We start from the raw sequence: 19,335 nt of genomic DNA on the forward strand, positions 1-19,335 counted from the left end.
TTGTATGTTCATTTGTCTGATAGTGTGATAAATTTTACTTGTTGTCATGTTTACACCAGTTTATGAGTGTTATTGGTACGTTTGCATTGTAGTTGTATTTAGACTATTAACTTGGACAACCAATTTAGTTCTGAAACAACAAATATAGCATCAATCCATGTAAGAGTTTTCTAAAAATTTGATGGCAGATGTGTCCCACACAAGATGTAGAATGTGTGAAGCATTTACATGTGTTATTGCATTTTAAGTTCGTCGTGGTAACGTCACCTCATAGGATAGTGATGAATTTTTTGACTTGCTTGAAGTAGAAGCAAAGTTTGCAGTTGTTTTTTATATCATTGACATGACAGTTTGTTGGTGGTTTAAGCTTCCACATGTTTCTCTAGTACGGACTTGTGAAGACGACGTTCAACCTTCGTAGTGCTTTCTGGTTGTTATTACAACAAAGATCTAGCCTCTCCTTGTTTGTTTTCCAGTTCAGAGTATCTAGATACTTTTTCCCTTCTTCCATATTACCTAATCATAACAATATAACACCATGAATTAAGGATGCAGAGTCGTACAAACCATCCACTGATCTCTGGAGGTGGTAGAGGCCATCGCTAGTGTAGTTAAAAAAATTTGCATGAAAGTGACTCTTTTCCCACCAGTACTAAAGCTGGACTAATTGTTGAAATCCTTCACTTATAGACATTTATATGCTCCCGTTCAGTTACATAGTAGCACAACTTTGTCTCATTTGGCTTGCTACGCCGCGGAAATGTCATGTACTATTTCTATATATTGAGAGAAAGGCCTCATTTAGTATTTGGATGATCTATTTATAAGCTAAATATGGAAATATGCGGAGAGAATCATCTGAGGAAAAATTGTAAACTTGAAAAGAGTTTGTAATGTAACTAAAACAACCTTATTGATCCATAAGCACTATGTAAATAGCAAATACGACCTCCAAAGAGGAAACATAATATAAAATGCATAGAGTATATTTGAAGGAAAAAAATAACCATCAATTAATGGACTAATATGAAGTAGAGAGTAACTTATTGAATTTGATAGTTGCCATGACACGTTCTTTCATTTGATAGAATGATAGTTATTGGTTATTTTATACGGTTATATTCCCATGATATTATAATTTTTACTTGTTGAAGTGAGAGTTCATGTGCAAGCTATAAAGTATAGGCTTGATGTGTAAGTATCTTCATCTTCGTTTGACTAAATGTAACCAATTGTCTGTGTGTCCTTAATAATTGGTAAAAAAAAAGAATGATTTTTCGGAATAAAATTATCATCTTTTTGCAAATATGAAACATTGATACCACTGAGTCATTTCTTCGAAAGTGGATACGTAGTTAGTGTTTTATAACAAAGGCAGATAGAGCAAAGTAAATAACGTAAAACACGTTAGTGTTAACCTTTTGGTTTTGTTACCATGTTCAAGTCGTACACGTTTGTACCCACTTCGTTTCAGGGATGTTAAATGTGCTATGCTACTTATTTTTTATAAGCACATTTATTCACTGTACAGTTAAGACATCATACATGTATTACGTCAAATTTTATCATTATTTACATGAACTGTATTTGTTTGGATCATGAAATTATGCGCTGAGCAGTATACCTATCTTCAGCAGCTTAAAGAAATGTGTAAATTTTGTCAAAACGTAAAAAAACCATTTAAATGATGGTCTAGGAAACATAGCAATTTCCAGAAGATGACAAATTTTTTTTTAAAAAACAACATTGATGCCTAAGCATTATTCAAATAGAAAATACAGATTCCAGATACACATTTTGTGACCACCTTCGGAGTTGCTAATACCCGGAGCTTCTTGGTGGCAAGACCACTTGCAGTTGTTCCTGCGGATGATGATTCCTCATGGTCATTAACACCAACGCCATCCTTAGTAAGGACTGAGATGGTCCCAGGCATGTCATCTCCATCATTATCGTCACCATCCTGCTTGAACAGAAACATATACCATTATTTTTATTCTAAGTAAGGGTCAGAAGGGAGTATACGTTGCAACTTACAGTAACAAAATTAGGAAGGAAGATTATAAGAGGATACACATGGAATTTGTGTGTTGGTGTTGGCTAGGCCAAGCAGAGAATCGAGATCGCGGAACCTGAAACGGTCAACCAGAATTGGAGAAACCGGTTCGGTAAAGGCATCAAATTTGGTTGAGTAACTGAACAGAATAGTCAAAAGAGACTCGGTTCTGATTGGACAGAACCACATTAAATCCGCTGAGTGTGAACATTGAACCAGCCTTGAGATGGTGCCTGAATGTTGATATCTTGCATATTTGCATTGTTTTATCCATTCATTCATAAACATTTTCATCATAGAGATTAGGATTTAGACATGTTTAGGTTGCATTTTGCATACATGAGTCTCTATTAGGTACTGGAGTGCCACATGGAGTTCTTGGAGACATTTGGATGCATCTGGAGCTCAAATGAGGTGAAATAGGTGATCATTAAACGATCAGAGCATGGGAGCGACCTCCCGGAGCGACATCACGAAGTCGCTATGTCCCACCTCTCAGAGCGACCTTCCTAAAGCGACGCCATGAAGTCGCTCGCGTTCTCGTTACTCCGAACAGTCTTAGATGACCCTGGAGCGACCTCTCAGAGCGACCTACCAAGGTCGCTCCCGATCCACAGTGACCCGTTGGAGCGACACACCAAAGTCGCTCGCGACCATCGGCCCTGGAGCGACTTCCCGGAGCGACACCTGCAAGTCGCTCCGCGTTGTTCTGCTGCCGAAAATCATGATTTCTCAAGGACCTTTTTGCAATTTATTTTGGACGTTTTGTACTTGGAAAAACCTATGTTTTAAAGATCTTTTGTAGCCACCAGAGGCTGATTATCTTGGATCTATTGAGAAATACACAAAAACTCTCTTGAGAAGTTCATCTCTTGGATTTTGATTGTTATGTTCTTGTGTTATTGTTGATTTCTTATATTTTTCTCTACATGATTAATCTGAAATCCAATATGGGTTTAAGAGGAATCATGGAGATTAGTGAGTAATCACTTTTTGAATTCATGGGTTAGGGAGATTAAGGGTGATTAGGTTAGTTCTAGGATGTTTTAGTGTAGATCATTCTTGTTCCTTGCTAGTAGAGTATTCATAATGCATCTTCTTAGTTGGCCACTCAAAAGTTGATCAATAGACATTTCCCACCCAAAAGGTGTTTGATGAAATGCCTGAGACAACTCTCCTAGGCTTTTAGTATACTTTGCCAAAGACATTTGTTGTTAAAGGTGATAAGATAGCTAATAGACTTGTTAGTAATGATTGCTTTCATATTATTCAACCAAAGACATTTAATGTTTGAGATATGTTAGCAAATGAGCATTCATCTAGACATAGAGCTTGCTTAGAATTGTGTCTAGGCTTAAGGTTGATAGTTTGATTGATCATTTGCCATCCTTAGTTCGATACTTGATCACCCAAGGTCTAATCCCTATGCCCATGAGTTCTCTTTTCCCTTAGTAAAGAAAGTCATTTCATTTATCATTAATCATTAGTTTAGAAACCTTTTAAATCATTGGTTGCACTTAGATTAACTGAGTAATTGCATTCTCAGTGCTTTGATATCCCTCAGAACTGGTTCGACAAACACTATACTACAACATTTGCCTTAGGAGCCTTGAAAACTCCTAACATCAAATGTGCAGAGCCGGCTACATTCACCGTGGCTGGCATGAGAGTGGTCTGAAACAAATGTGAAAAATAAAGCATCACCAACAGACATTTTCAAAATATTGCATTGTGAATGAGTTCGAAATTTATGAATGTGAAGGCTGGAAAACTTTTGAAAAACTATGAACATGAGATTGAATATCGGAGAACCTTGGCATATCTAAATTTAGCAGTTCGAAAGTTATGAATGTCAAGGCTGGAAAACTTATGGCGTCGTGCTTTATGGCGTCGAGGGAATTAAGAAGACGAAACGATGAAACCGCAACATGACATAGATGCTCCTCGTGACAATTCGTCTGATTCGACATGCTAAATCTCCATTGCTGGTTAAGGTCGCCATAGATCGAAAAAGATGATGGAAGCCTAATTTCATATGACGGCTCTCGTGAAGGCTTCCGTATGTTACTGGGGCTGTGTGATTAAAAACCCAGTAGAAGCCCATAGTAAATCGTATACAATACAGCGCAAAGAATCTCCGTGATATCAATACCGTGTGTTTTGGTGTAGGTGACAAGTGTCGTATTGAGGGCGATTGACTTAGTGACGTGGCTCTTTTCCCACCAGTACTAAAGCTGGACTAATTGTTGAAATCCTTCACTTATAGACATTTATATGCTCCCGTTCAGTTACATAGTAGCACAACTTTGTCTCATTTGGCTTGCTACGCCGCGGAAATGTCATGTACTATTTCTATATATTGAGAGAAAAGCCTCATTTAGTATTTGGATGATCTATTTATAAGCTAAATATGAAAATATGCGGAGAGAATCATCTGAGGAAAAATTGTAAACTTGAAAAGGGTTTGTAATGTAACTAAAACAACCTTATTGATGCATAAGCACTATGTAAATAGCAAATACGACTTCCAAAGAGGAAACATAATATAAAATGCATAGAGTATATTTGAAGGAAAAAAATAACCATCAATTAATAGACTAATATGAAGTAGAGAGTAACTTATTGAATTTGATAGTTGCCATGACACGTTCTTTCATTTGATAGAATGATAGTTATTGGTTATTTTATACGGTTATATTCCCGTGATATTATAATTTTTACTTGTCGAAGTGAGAGTTCATGTGCAAGCTATAAAGTATAGGCTTGATGTGTAAGTATCTTCATCTTCGTTTGACTAAATGTAACCAATTGTCTGTGTGTCCTTAATAATTGGTAAAAAAAGAGAATGATTTTTCGGAATAAAATTATCATCTTTTTGCAAATATGAAACATTGATACCACTGAGTCATTTCTTCGAAAGTGGATACGTAGTTAGTGTTTTATAACGAAGGCAGATAGAGCAAAGTAAATAACGTAAAACACGTTAGTGTTAACCTTTTGGTTTTGTTACCATGTTCAAGTCGTACACGTTTGTACCCACTTCGTTTCAGGGATGTTAAATGTGCTATGCTACTTATTTTTTATAAGCACATTTATTCACTGTACAGTTAAGACATCATACATGTATTACGTCAAATTTTATCATTATTTACATGAACTGTATTTGTTTGGATCATGAAATTATGCGCTGAGCAGTATACCTATCTTCAGCAGCTTAAAGAAATGTGTAAATTTTGTCAAAACGTAAAAAAACCATTTAAATGATGGTCTAGGAAACATAACAATTTCCAGAAGATGACAAATTTTTTTTTAAAAAACAACATTGATGCCTAAGCATTATTCAAATAGAAAATACTGATTCCAGATACACATTTTGTGACCACCTTCGGAGTTGCTAATACCCGGAGCTTCTTGGTGGCAAGACCACTTGCAGTTGTTCCTGAGGATGATGATTCCTCATGGTCATTAACACCAACGCCATCCTTAGTAAGGACTGAGATGGTCCCAGGCATGTCATCTCCATCATTATCGTCACCATCCTGCTTGAACAGAAACATATACCATTATTTTTATTCTAAGTAAGGATCAGAAGGGAGTATACGTTGCAACTTACAGTAACAAAGTTAGGAAGGAAGATTATAAGAGGATACACATGGAAGTTGTGTGTTGGTGTTGGCTAGGCCAAGCAGAGAATCGAGATCGCGGAACCTGAAACGGTCAACCAGAATTGGAGAAACCGGTTCGGTAAAGGCATCAAATTTGGCTGAGTAACTGAACAGAATAGTCAAAAGAGAGTCGGTTCTGATTGGACAGAACCACATCAAATCCGCTGACTGTGAACATTGAACCAGCCTTGAGATGGTGCCTGAATGTGCAGAGCCGGCTACATTCACCGTGGCTGGCATGAGAGTGGTCTGAAACAAATGTGAAAAATAAAGCATCACCAACAGACATTATCAAAATATTGCATTGTGAATGAGTTCGAAATTTATGAATGTGAAGGCTGGAAAACTTTTGAAAAACTATGAATATGAGATTCAATATCGGAGAACCTTGGCATATCTAAATTTAGCAGTTCGAAAGTTATGAATGTCAAGGCTGGAAAACTTATGGCGTCATGCTTTATGGCGTCGAGGGAATTAAGAAGACGAAACCGCAACATGACATAGATGCTCCTCGTGACAATTCGTCTGATTCGACATGCTAAATCTCCATTGCTGGTTAAGGTCGCCATAGATCGAAAAAGATGATGGAACCCTAATTTCATATGACGGCTCTCGTGAAGGCTTCCGTATGTTACTGGGGCTGTGTGATTAAAAATCCAGTAGAAGCCCATATTAAATCGTATACAATACAGCGCAAAGAATCTCCGTGATATCAATACCGTGTGTTTTGGTGTAGGGAACAGGTGTCGTATTGAGGGCGATCGACTTAGTGACGTGGCTCTTTTCTCACCAGTACTAAATCTGGACTAATTGTTGAAATCCTTCACTTATAGACATTTATATGCTCCCGTTCAGTTAAATAGTAGCACAACTTTGTCTCATTTGGCTTGCTACGCCGCGGAAATGTCATGTACTATTTCTATATATTGAGAGAAAGGCCTCATTTAGTATTTGGATGATCTATTTATAAGCTAAATATGGAAATATGCGGAGAGAATCATCTGAGGAAAAATTGTAAACTTGAAAAGGGTTTGTAATGTAACTAAAATAACCTTATTGATGCATAAGCACTATGTAAATAGCAAATACGACCTCCAAAGAGGAAACATAATATACAATGCATAGAGTATATTTGAAGGAAAACAATAACCATCAATTAATGGACTAATATGAAGTAGAGAGTAACTTATTGAATTTGATAGTTGCCATGACACGTTTCTTCATTTGATAGAATGATAGTTATTGGTTATTTTATACGGTTATATTCCCATGATATTATAATTTTTACTTGTTGAAGTGAGAGTTCATGTGCAAGCTATAAAGTATAGGCTTGATGTGTAAGTATCTTCATCTTCGTTTGACTAAATGTAACCAATTGTCTGTGTGTCCTTAATAATTGGTAAAAAAAAAGAATGATTTTTCGGAATAAAATTATCATCTTTTTGCAAATATGAAACATTGATACCACTGAGTCATTTCTTCGAAAGTGGATACGTAGTTAGTGTTTTATAACAAAGGCAGATAGAGCAAAGTAAATAACATAAAACACGTTAGTGTTAACCTTTTGGTTTTGTTACCATGTTCAAGTCGTACACGTTTGTACCCACTTCGTTTCAGGGATGTTAAATGTGCTATGCTACTTATTTTTTATAAGCACATTTATTCACTATACAGTTAAGACATCACACATGTATTACGTCAAATTTTATCATTATTTACATGAACTGTATTTGTTTGGATCATGAAATTATGCGCTGAACAGTATACCTATCTTCAGCAGCTTAAAGAAATGTGTAAATTTTGTCAAAACGTAAAAAAAACCATTTAAATGATGGTCTAGGAAACATAGCAATTTCCAGAAGATGACAAATTTTTTTAAAAAAACAACATTGATGCCTAAGCATTATTCAAATAGAAAATACTGATTCCAGATACACATTTTGTGACCACCTTCGGAGTTGCTAATACCCGGAGCTTCTTGGTGGCAAGACCACTTGCAGTTGTTCCTGCGGATGATGATTCCTCATGGTCATTAACACCAACGCCATCCTTAATAAGGACTGAGATGGTCCCAGGCATGTCATCTCCATCATTATCGTCACCATCCTGCTTGAACAGAAACATATACCATTATTTTTATTCTAAGTAAGGATCAGAAGGGAGTATACGTTGCAACTTACAGTAACAAAGTTAGGAAGGAAGATTATAAGAGGATACACATGGAAGTTGTGTGTTGGTGTTGGCTAGGCCAAGCAGAGAATCGAGATCGTGGAACCTGAAACGGTCAACCAGAATTGGAGAAACTGGTTTGGTAAAGGCATCAAAATTGGCTGAGTAACTGAACAGAATAGTCAAAAGAGAGTCGGTTCTGATTGGACAGAACCACATCAAATCCGCTGAGTGTGAACATTGAACCAGCCTTGAGATGGTGCCTGAATGTGCAGAGCCGGCTACATTCACCGTGGCTGGCATGAGAGTGGTCTGAAACAAATGTGAAAAATAAAGCATCACCAACAGACATTATCAAAATATTGCATTGTGAATGAGTTCGAAATTTATGAATGTGAAGGCCGGAAAACTTTTGAAAAACTATGAACATGAGATTGAATATCGGAGAACCTTGGCATATCTAAATTTAGCAGTTCGAAAGTTATGAATGTCAAGGCTGGAAAACTTATGGCGTCGTGCTTTATGGCGTCGAGGGAATTAACAAGACGAAACGATGAAACCGCAACATGACATAGATGCTCCTCGTGACAATTCGTCTGATTCGACATGCTAAATCTCCATTGCTGGTTAAGGTCGCCGTAGATCGAAAAAGATGATGGAACCCTAATTTCATATGACGGCTCTCGTGAAGGCTTCCGTATGTTATTGGGGCTGTGTGATTAAAAACCCAGTAGAAGCCCATATTAAATCTTATACAATACAGCGCAAAGAATCTCCGTGATATCAATACCGTGCGTTTTGGTGTAGGGGACAGGTGTCGTATCGAGAGCGATCGACTTAGCGATCGACTTAGTGACGTGGCATCACCAGGAGGGAGGAACATTTTTTTATATATATAGATATTTATTAATATATTCATCCGTTAGATTTCGTTTTGATATACATGTATCATGCGTGAGTATATCTTATGTGATTATATGATATAATATATAGTAACCGGTTTTGATATAGTGTAATAAAAATTATTCACGAAAGTAACATTAAAATAAATGTTCTTTACGTATTCTCAGAAAACGTTCTTGTTCGAACCGGTTTTAAATAACATCTTCGTTTAGATCGCTAATTACCAATTAGTATGATTAAAACATTATGTTAAGCTCTACATTTAGAGCGTAGGTTTTTACTCTCCACGCCAAATTCAATTGGAGAAACCAGTATTAATGCTCCTCCTTTAATACCGTATATACCACTTACCTAATTTTGTTATTGCGTGATGCGTTTTCGTGAAATAGATATTATAAGATCCGTGATGGTCACGCCAAAAATATATCAGAAATATTCCCCTATCGATTAAGGTAAGTATTTCGATTCTTTGAATTATGTTTCCTTTTATACGTTAACAATATTATTGTGTTTCCTTAATATTTTGACCAATTAAGTGTAGGTTATAATTTGGAATATCGAGTTTGCATCGAGTATATTGAAATTCAATTGTGTTTCCTTTTTATTTTGACCAAATAACCAAAATATATTTGATATCCGTAACGTATAATTTTTTTTTTCAACGTTGACAAAAATGTTGCCTTTTACAAAAGAGTTAATATTGCATTATAATTAACGTTGAAAAAAATGTTCATAAAATATTCGATTATAATACGTGTTCCTAAAATAAGCATAAAATTGTTCACAAAATTATTCCCGTTTCTTTAGTTGCATTATAAAGAAATTTGATATTAGTTTAAAAATGTTCATAAAATGTTGCATAAAAATGTTCATAAAATGTTGACTCGGTTTCAAAAAGGTTCATAAAACGTTGCATTATAATACGATTTGATATTAGTTTAAAAATGTTCATAAAATGTTGCATTATAATTAACGTAAACAAAAATGTTCATAAAACGATTTGATAGATGTCGAACTTATTTTGTTGCCTTTTACAAAAGAGTTAATATTCTGTCTGTCATAAATTCTCTTTTTTTTTTTTCAAATCGGATTGTAATCATATAGTATAATGTATATGACCAATGGCATTTGGTTGTAATTATTCTAGTTCACAAGGGGTTTTTTAAAAAGTTAATGAGAGTGCATGAGGTGATGACACATAGGAAATGACACTCATGTAATAAACACATGAGGTCAAGGTTTATTTCTATGAATGTTCCTCCTTTAATAAAAAAGGGATATGCCCTGTTCTTTTGTCAATCGCAGCGTCAAACGGTAGCGATAGAAAACAACAACGGTGACTGAATCAAATAATAGAGCAAAACAACGGCGACTGAGCTATTAATTGCCGCTGGGTAAAGAAGCGGCAGACTTTTTGCAAACAACTAACGACGTTGAAAATATTAGCGTCCATGAAAGACGTCACGGACACCGGCGATCACTTTCAGCGATCATTATGTTTCCACCCCGCTATTTTGTTCTCCACTAAAGTTACTTTTTATTGCCGCTGTCGCTGCCGCGATTCCGTAACGAACATGGCCTATACGTTCTAAGAACTCCTTTTAAAATTTTATTTTAGAAACTTTTGATAATTATTTTTTTGGAATATCGAATTAAAAAGGTATATTTGAGAATGCTCCATGAAAATCATTATCAACGTTCAGTCCAAAAATTATGTGATCTTTCTTTGAAAAAAATTGTTGGCACTGTAGTATCCCATCATCCACCAACCAGTGCAGGACAAGAGAAATCCATCCTATAACCATTGCAATGTCCTTTCATATTAAATTTCCAATAAATAATGTCAACAAAATCATTTCATTGCCAACTCATTATTGATGTTTGTAAAATAGAAATATATTGAATCCATAGTTTTTTTGGGCAAAGAGGAATAATATGGAAATATAATTATATTTTGATAATGGTTGATGTATATGGTCTCTAGGTTCCAGATTGGGTCCATATGCAACTCTCTCTCTTTTTGAATTTTTTCCAAAGGCAACTTGCATGTTTTTTTCACGCATTTTTTTATAGAATTATGAAATTTTGTTTTCCATATTTTCTTATTGATAGCTCTTTAAGGCCGCAGATTTTTTTCAAATGATCAAATAGTTAATTCATTAATGGAGTTAAGTTATACATTTACTCTATTTTAGATAAACATACAAATTATTCAGTGGGTAAATATATCATGCTCTAAAATATAATTCGTGGAATAAGCTAAAGTGAGTGTTAAGCTTCATTTTATTAATTAGATTTTTAATAAGAAAAAGGGAAAATTTGGAAAAATAAATTCAAATGAGATTATATTTTGAGGAATACACCGTTTATTTTTATTTTTTTTAAACTACACTTATTTATAAGTGAAATGACTAAAATACCCTAATTAATATTTATAATAATTTTAGTCTCAAATTGAAATTTATATTTAAAATCAAATATCTCGGCGTTTTAAATTTAGTACAAAACTCTGTCTCATCCCAATCAATAGAAGCCTAGGGTTTCCTTTTTCTGTCGCATCTATCTACTCCGATTGATTCACAGTGAATTTAATAATCTATCTTGTTACCCCGTTAAATTTCCATGGACGCTTTTTTTAATCAAAATATCCATGGTCGCTATGTTTAGTATTCCCAAGATCGGATGGTTTGATTAGGTGTAGCCTTTTTCTTAGGTGTAAGCCATAAACTTATCTTCTTCTTCTTTTTTGAATGAGAACCTATATTTTTACTGACCTTTGCCACGCAGCTGGTAAAGTGAATCAATAATATGGAACCAGGGCATATTCTTACCCATATGTAGGAGACTCTAAAAGTGTATCCACATATTTTGGAGAGTCAAAACTGATACAAATATGATTAAGCAATATTCATATTCCGGATATGAAAAAGATGAGTTAATGGCTTCTACATGTGGCAACCTGGACTTAACCATCTGTTTCACCTTCTATGTCATTAACATTTGAGTTAGATGATCTATTTTTCAACCCTCATTTTTTTCCGATTCTCAGTTTTTGATGACTCAATAGTAACCTTTTGTTTCACATGAATATTCTGTAGCGAAATTGTTGTGTGTCATAGTCCGAAGTCATTTTAGCTGACATGAATTGAGGTCACCGGTATATAAAAAAAAGGTCACCGGTATATCTACTTTTCGTGGATCTGTGCATCTGATAAATTAGAAGCTCCAAACAAACGAATACAATAAGTACATTGTTAAAGACTCCCCATAATTAAAAGTTATGTATGTATTTTGATTATTTATTAATTAGATGTTTTATATATTTAAGGATTAAATGTTTCATCTCTAATAAATTAATAAATTTATTTGTAATTTCAAATTATATTTTTATTTATTAAAACATGGGCAAAAAAGTCTTATTACATATGAATAAGTGTACTCTTCAAAAAAAAATTAAAGGCAATATATGTCTCAAATTTCAAATCCTAAATGGGGTATTTTGCAAATTATCCCTAAGAAAAATGGTATTTTATGATAAAATAATATATTTCAAGTATTTATCTTCCCTTTTTTCACTCCTACTACTAATCTTTGATTCTCCACCAGCTACTAAATAAATCCATATAACCGGTTAGATATTACACGTTGGATACTACTCTATTATCTACCACTTGTTTCGACCTTGTGTTTTGATTATAATACTAATCAAGAAGCACTAACCCAAGTATTTGTACAAAAATAATAATTAAAAGAATCCTTGAAATGGCAAGCAGCAAAAAAAAAGATTTCGACATATGTAAGATTGATATTGTATATTGAAGGCAGTAAGTACTTCACTACGCACGAATTCGAGTTTATTCTACTGCATATTGACATTTGTGGCTATATAATTTACAACTATCATAAACCGGATTAAGAAGCCAACTACACGGCAAGGCTGACTGACCGTTAAATCAGTTTTTAATATGTACTAAGACTTTGATCCGCGTATGTATTCTAATGATTTACACAACTGCGAGACATATGGTAACTGTCAATTAAAATTAATCGACTAAACGTGATTAAACTGCCGACTTAAGTCGATCCTTAGTCCTTACATAATTAGAGCAAATCATATTAGTGGAGAATTTAAAGTGGTTCAGATGCCCATTTATATTAACGATATCAACATTGTGTAGTCTTTTAATTACTTTTTACGATTTTGGTCGATGATCGTAATCTATAAAAAGTAATAAAGGAGTCAGTGATTTCTTTCCGTTTTTGGAGTTATGCATAGACCATCATGCGACAGATACATTTTGATTTAAGAATTTCAAAACCTCACAAAGATATGCAAGAAAAGTTATGTCGGATCCACTCTAGATTTGCGTGGTATAATGCCTGATAATAAAACCTAACGAATAAATATATACATGTACAATAGTTAGTGGGGAATAATTAGAGCTATGTGGGATCTTAAATCTATGAACCTGATCAGATGAAGCCGAAACAAAAACAAAACAAAAAGACAAACCCTAGTAAGAAACCATAGATCAAATTAACTTCAAATAGCTGGACAGATCCATAATTTTTCTTAACTGTAGAAAGATATTTTGTATATGCACAATTTTTTATATAATTTATTTAGATAACTAAATAGTTTTATTATGTTCATATAAGTCTATTATAACAAAGAAACATTCAACATATGGAGTCGAATAATCATTTTCAACATAACTATAATCAGACAAAGATATATCTTGCTAAAATCCACACAAACTTTTGGAGTTTTCAAGCTGTTCGAAACATTTTATATTTCGGGGTTTGAAAAACATTGGATAGGTAACCGTAACTAGCAGAATGACTTAGACAGATTGATTTCATGGGTATTCCACTTTAGGACGAGTAGTTTAAAAATCACCACAGCTCTTTTTCATGATTGTAAACTTATAATGTTCTTGAAAAGATAATGAAAATTGAAAAGATGTAAATGTGACAGGACTAGACATGTCACATTCTTTATCCTCCTCATTTAAGGACCATTCACATACATGTATAGTAGAAAGTATGTTTATTCTAGGAGTCATCAACAATCCCCTTTTTGTTATTTAATTAAACTGCCATTTTCTCTCTTTTCCTTTTGATCAACCTCTGCCATTTTCTCTAGTAGCATCTTTAGAACACCTCCGGTTGGAGATTCTAGCTATTGGAGTTCTAAACTTGCATATATGTATATGTATATATTGTATATGTGATGTAGATAAGTATTTGAAATATTGATGTAGCGGAAGCTTTATAGGAATATAACTAGTGATCTGTTGATTCTTAGAATACCCGGAAAACTAGGATAATCACAAGTATCTTATTTAGTCTAAGAATGCCTAAGATCAATGTCTTCTTAAATTCGTTGAGATCACCTATGATCTACCGAAAACAAGGAACAAAAGAGAAAACTCTCAACTTTTATTAATAATCAATCAACTCATAAACTGCATACAAACTTAAGCCTAGACGGCTATATATAAAAACACCATAAAACCCTAAAATAGTAAAGATAATTATCTAAATAATTAATAAACTAAATAATAAATATTTGGAAATATCACCAATAACGGTTATCGATGGAAGGCCAAGGTCTCGGATACCAATGATGTAGATAAGTATTTGGAATATTTCCAAATATCTTATTATTTGTTTTATTAATTATTTAGATAATTATCTTTATTGTTTTAGGGTTTTATGGTTTTCTTATATATAGTCTTTTGGTTAACTTTGTATTCAGTTGATTGATTATTAATAAAAGTTGAGATTGATTATTAATAAAAGTTGAGAGTTTTCTCTTTTGTTCCCTGTTTTCGGTAGATCATAGGTGATCTCAACGAATTTAAGAAGACATTGATCTTAGGCATTCTTAGACTAAATAAGATCCTTGTGATTATCCTAGTTTTCCGGGTATTCTAAGAATCAACGGATCTCTAGTCCTATCCCTAGAAGCTTCCGCTACATCATGTGGTATCAGAGCAGGTGTTTTGGTTTCTTAATCAAAATTCGATTCTGGAATCATAGAAAATTTGTTCGTTCAAAGTGAAGAACTTGTTTACATAGATATCGTTGGCGATCCAATCTTCGATGTCTATGATGATGATGATTGTGTTCAATACAAATACCCTGAATTTGATGTTCGTTCGGTGGAGATCAAAAACGGTGTGGTCTATAGGTTTACGCGTGACAAAATTTTCCGAGTTGATGCATAAGTTTGGGACGAAAATAATAGCCTTTGAGCGGCGCGAGTGGATCTAACGCGCGGCGAAATTTTCTCTCTACTTTCAAGCTTCGTGTTCTCCGTGGGTGGAGGCGCTGCGTCTTCGGGCAGCCTCGTCGGAGCTCGTCTCGTCTCTCCCACCTGGTACCTGATCATCAAGACGGAGAAGTAAGCGTCCGTCGTCGTCAAGGTTGTACCTTTCTCTCTCGTTGCGGTTCGGTTGGATCTCTGGTGCGGTAGATCCCCAGGTGAGCGCCGTCACTCTGGTGGTTCGTCGGTGAAGGTGTCAGTTTCCTGTTAGAGGACTACGGGAACGGCGCCAGAAGCCGCTAGTCAGCTATCGGGGTTTGGTGTTCGTACCGATGGGTGGAGCGAAGTTCGATGTCAGAGGTTCTGTTATACGGGATGGCGGTTCTCTTGACGGTTTCTCTCCGACTCGGCCTTCGGTTTCGCCGTCGTGAGTCTGAGAAGGTACGTGGTGTCTCGGACCCAGGAGGAAGAGTGAATTTCAGGCGGATTACGGCGTTAGGGTTACGGAGTCGGACCTTAATCCTTTGGTTCCGGTGTTTTGGGGCCGCGGGGCGACTCTGCGGGTGGCGGTTTGAAGGTTAGACGACGGAACGAGCGTGGGTCTTGGACACACCGGCGCCGTGAAGTCTCATTGACCGGATTTCTTGCCATCGGTGTCCACCGGAGTCTAGATCTTACTCTATTCAGCTTTCTTTCCCTATAACTGTAGTCTCTTTTGTTTCAGTATTTGCTTGTAAGCTAGCTTCTTCTCCTCTGTAACCTAGCCCACTGTTTCGCCGGCAACGGTAACAGTGTTACTGTTCCGATCTCCTTTTTTGGCTGATTTAATGAAATATTTATATTAAAAAAAAAAAAAAGTTTCCGAGTCATCTACCAGCAAAGTGCTGGATTCACGCATCCAAAGAAACATACTACAACATGTGTTTCAGAGAAAAAAAAATTGAAGAGAGGGTGGAAGATGTGACGTGTACAAACCCACTGGAAGTCAAAATCAGAAACAAGTCTAATAATAAAGACGACACGTTCATCGATGGTGGTGTTCCAAACCAGACTTTTGGACTAAGTTGTATAGTACAAGCTTATACTCTCCATCGTGACAGTGCAGATAATACAAATTTCAAGAATTTGTTCATGGTGATTAAATTGTCTGACGTGAGGAAAATTTATATTCTTTTATTTGAAGAATATTATGTGTAGAAAAGTCGCAAAAGAATAAGATTTTATGTGAGTGATTCAAAAAAAAAAAAAAAAAAATTTATGTGAAGATCTCAAGCCTAGAAGATTCTTTCCCAATCCGGAGAGAATGATGTAGATACGTATTTGAAATATTTCCAAGTATCTTATTATTTATTTTATTAATTATTTACATAATTATCTTTAATTATTGTTTTAGGGTTTTATGATTTTTTTATATATAGTCTTTTAGTTTTAAATTTGTATTTAGTTGATTGATTACTAATAAAAGTTGAGAGTTTTCTTTTTTGTTTCTTGTTTTCGGTAGATCATAGGTGATCTCAACGAATTTAAGAAGACATTGATCTTAGGCATTTTTAGACTAAATAAGATCCTTGTGATTATCCTAGTTTTCCGGGTATTCTAAGAATCAACGGATCTCCAGTCCTATCCTATAAAGCTTCCGCTACATCAATATGTGTATATAGTTGTGGAGTCCATTATTTTGTGGAGAACCTCTCCTAAAGTTTCTTAAAGCTTTGTTTTAAAACATGATTAATGGAAGTTCTTAGGGTGGGGTTCTTATCGGAATATAAGAAACCGTCTATTAACTTTTAACACAAAAGCTAAGAACCGGCTCTTAATTTAAGAACCGGTTCTTAGTTTTTTTAGTTAAAAGTTAAGAGACAGTTTCTTATATTCCGCTAATAACTCCACCCTAAGAATTTCCATTAATCATGCTTTAAGAAATTTTACGAGGGGTTCTTCACAAAATAATAGACTCCACAACTATATACACATATACAATACATACATATATATATGGCAAGTTTAGAACTCCAATAGGTAGAATTCCATTAGATGTGCTCTTAAATTTCTTTTTATTAAATTAGAAATATCTCGGGTCTACGGAAATATCCAAACTAATCAACAATTTTTTTTTAAATAGAGGTGCAATATATCTACATTCGCGTGACCCCACAATGGAAATGTAGTGGGTGTTTTCGAATCCAAGAGTTATTTAACATCCCAAAACTCGTGTTTCACTGGATCACCATCACTTGGTTATCCTTACATTTCTTGCAGTTAAAAACACTCTCATTTATATTTTTAACTAGCTAATCAGATCTGCTTTTATCATCAGCTATTATCTTTTCAGTTCTAATTAAATTAAACAAGTTCACTACAAGAAAACACGCCGAATTCCGACGAAGGTTCCGACGGACTTCAATGTCATCGGACGTTTGTGACGGATTTCTGACCAATTTCCGACGAAAACCAAAAATTTGAAGTCGTCGGAATTCCGTCGGCCATTTCCGACAGAATTCCGAAGAAACATGGCTCGTCAAAATTTTTCGACGACTTTTCGATAACATTCTGATAAAACATGTAACCGTTGTAGTCGTCGGAAATTCGTCGGAATATACCGACGACATTCCGATTAACAGATATAACCGTTACCGTCGTCGGTATTCCGTCGGAATTTTCCGACGAATTTCCGAAGAACCATGTGACAGTTGCCGAAATTCAACGAAGAGGCCATGGACTCTTATACGAAGCAGATGAACGCGTGGAAGACAGTTTGGCAGAAGAACAAGAGGCCACGGTTCATCAACGGGACGGTGTGGGAGCAGTTGATAGCTCATTGGGAGAAGGAAGAAACTGTAGAGACGTCTTCTAGGAACTCCAAGAACCGGAAGAGCGATCGTGGCGGGAAAGGTATGTATGTGCACAACCTCGGCGCTTGCTCTATGTCTACTAAGGAGAATGAACTTGTAAGTTTTTTATTATTATTTATCTTTATATTTTTAAATAAATATTTTATATATTCATTGGCTAATAATGGCATTTTTTAGATCGAAGCAAATGACGGTAATCCCGTTGATCGTCTCCAACTCATTAAGGTGGCTCACACTAACAAGAAGACGGGTCAAATTCAGGACCTCGTGATCAAAGGTGTCGTTGATTTGGTGGAAGCTGAAATAGCATCTCAATCTCAGCCTCTCTCTGATGACGGCGATTCTACGGGAGCTTCAACCAACTTGTCTCTATTGCAAATAAATGACATGGTTGAAAAGGTAATTTTTTTTATTAATATATTTTTTTTATAATGTCGATTACTAACTTGTCCCTATTTACTAACTTTAAATATTTTTGTAGGCGGTTCCTTAAAGGAAAGGAGGCCGTTTAGTTTGGTTGGCCCGCCGTGCTTCTTCGTATCTGGCATCTTCTTCGCAAGCTCCGTATGCCGATCCCATGATTCTCGAGGAGCTACATGACAAAGATGAACGGATTGGGGCATTGGAGGAGCAGAACACCACTATCCTTTCTGAGAATGCCACTATCCGTTCGGAGAATGCCACTATCCTTGCTGAGCTGGCATCCCAGAAGAAATTCAACACCGAGATAATGCAGAAGCTAGATCGTTTGATGTCTTCGAGTTCTTAGTTTTTTTCTACTTTTTAAAACTTTCTGAATGTTTTTTTTTTCTATTTCGGTTTGTATGAATTTAAATTCTATAATATTATTAGTTTTAAATTTCAGATTTTATTTATTTATTTATTTAGTAATTAATTTTTAATATAAAAAATATATAAAAAATGCAAAATTAATTCGTTTTTAAAATTGATATATTCCGACGAATTGTGGGCGTCGGAATATACCGACAGACTATGGTTCGTCGGAAAATACCGACGGAGAGGATTCCTCGAAAAATTCCGACGAACCATTGTCCGTCGGTATCTTCCTCGAAAAATTCCGACGAACCATTGTCCGTCGGTATCTTCCGACGAACAATAGTCCGTCGGTATTTTCCGAGGACTACGTTCGTCGGAATAGTCCAAGGAACGTTCTCCGTCGGTATATAGTTTTTCCAATGAACTCTGGTCTCGTGTGTCCGCATCGGAATATCGTCGGAAGTTCGTCAGAATGACGTTTCTCGGTATTCGTCGGAAGGTCTGACGAAATTCCGACGAATACTTTTTTCCGACAAAAAGATACCGACGCATTGGTTCGTCAGAAATTCGTCGGAATCGGTCTATTCCGACGAATTTCTGACGATTTCGGCCATCAAAATCCCCCTGTTTTCTTGTAGTGGT

This window comes from Brassica napus, chromosome C2, assembly GCF_020379485.1.
Source record: "Brassica napus cultivar Da-Ae chromosome C2, Da-Ae, whole genome shotgun sequence".
NCBI lineage: Eukaryota > Viridiplantae > Streptophyta > Magnoliopsida > Brassicales > Brassicaceae > Brassica > Brassica napus.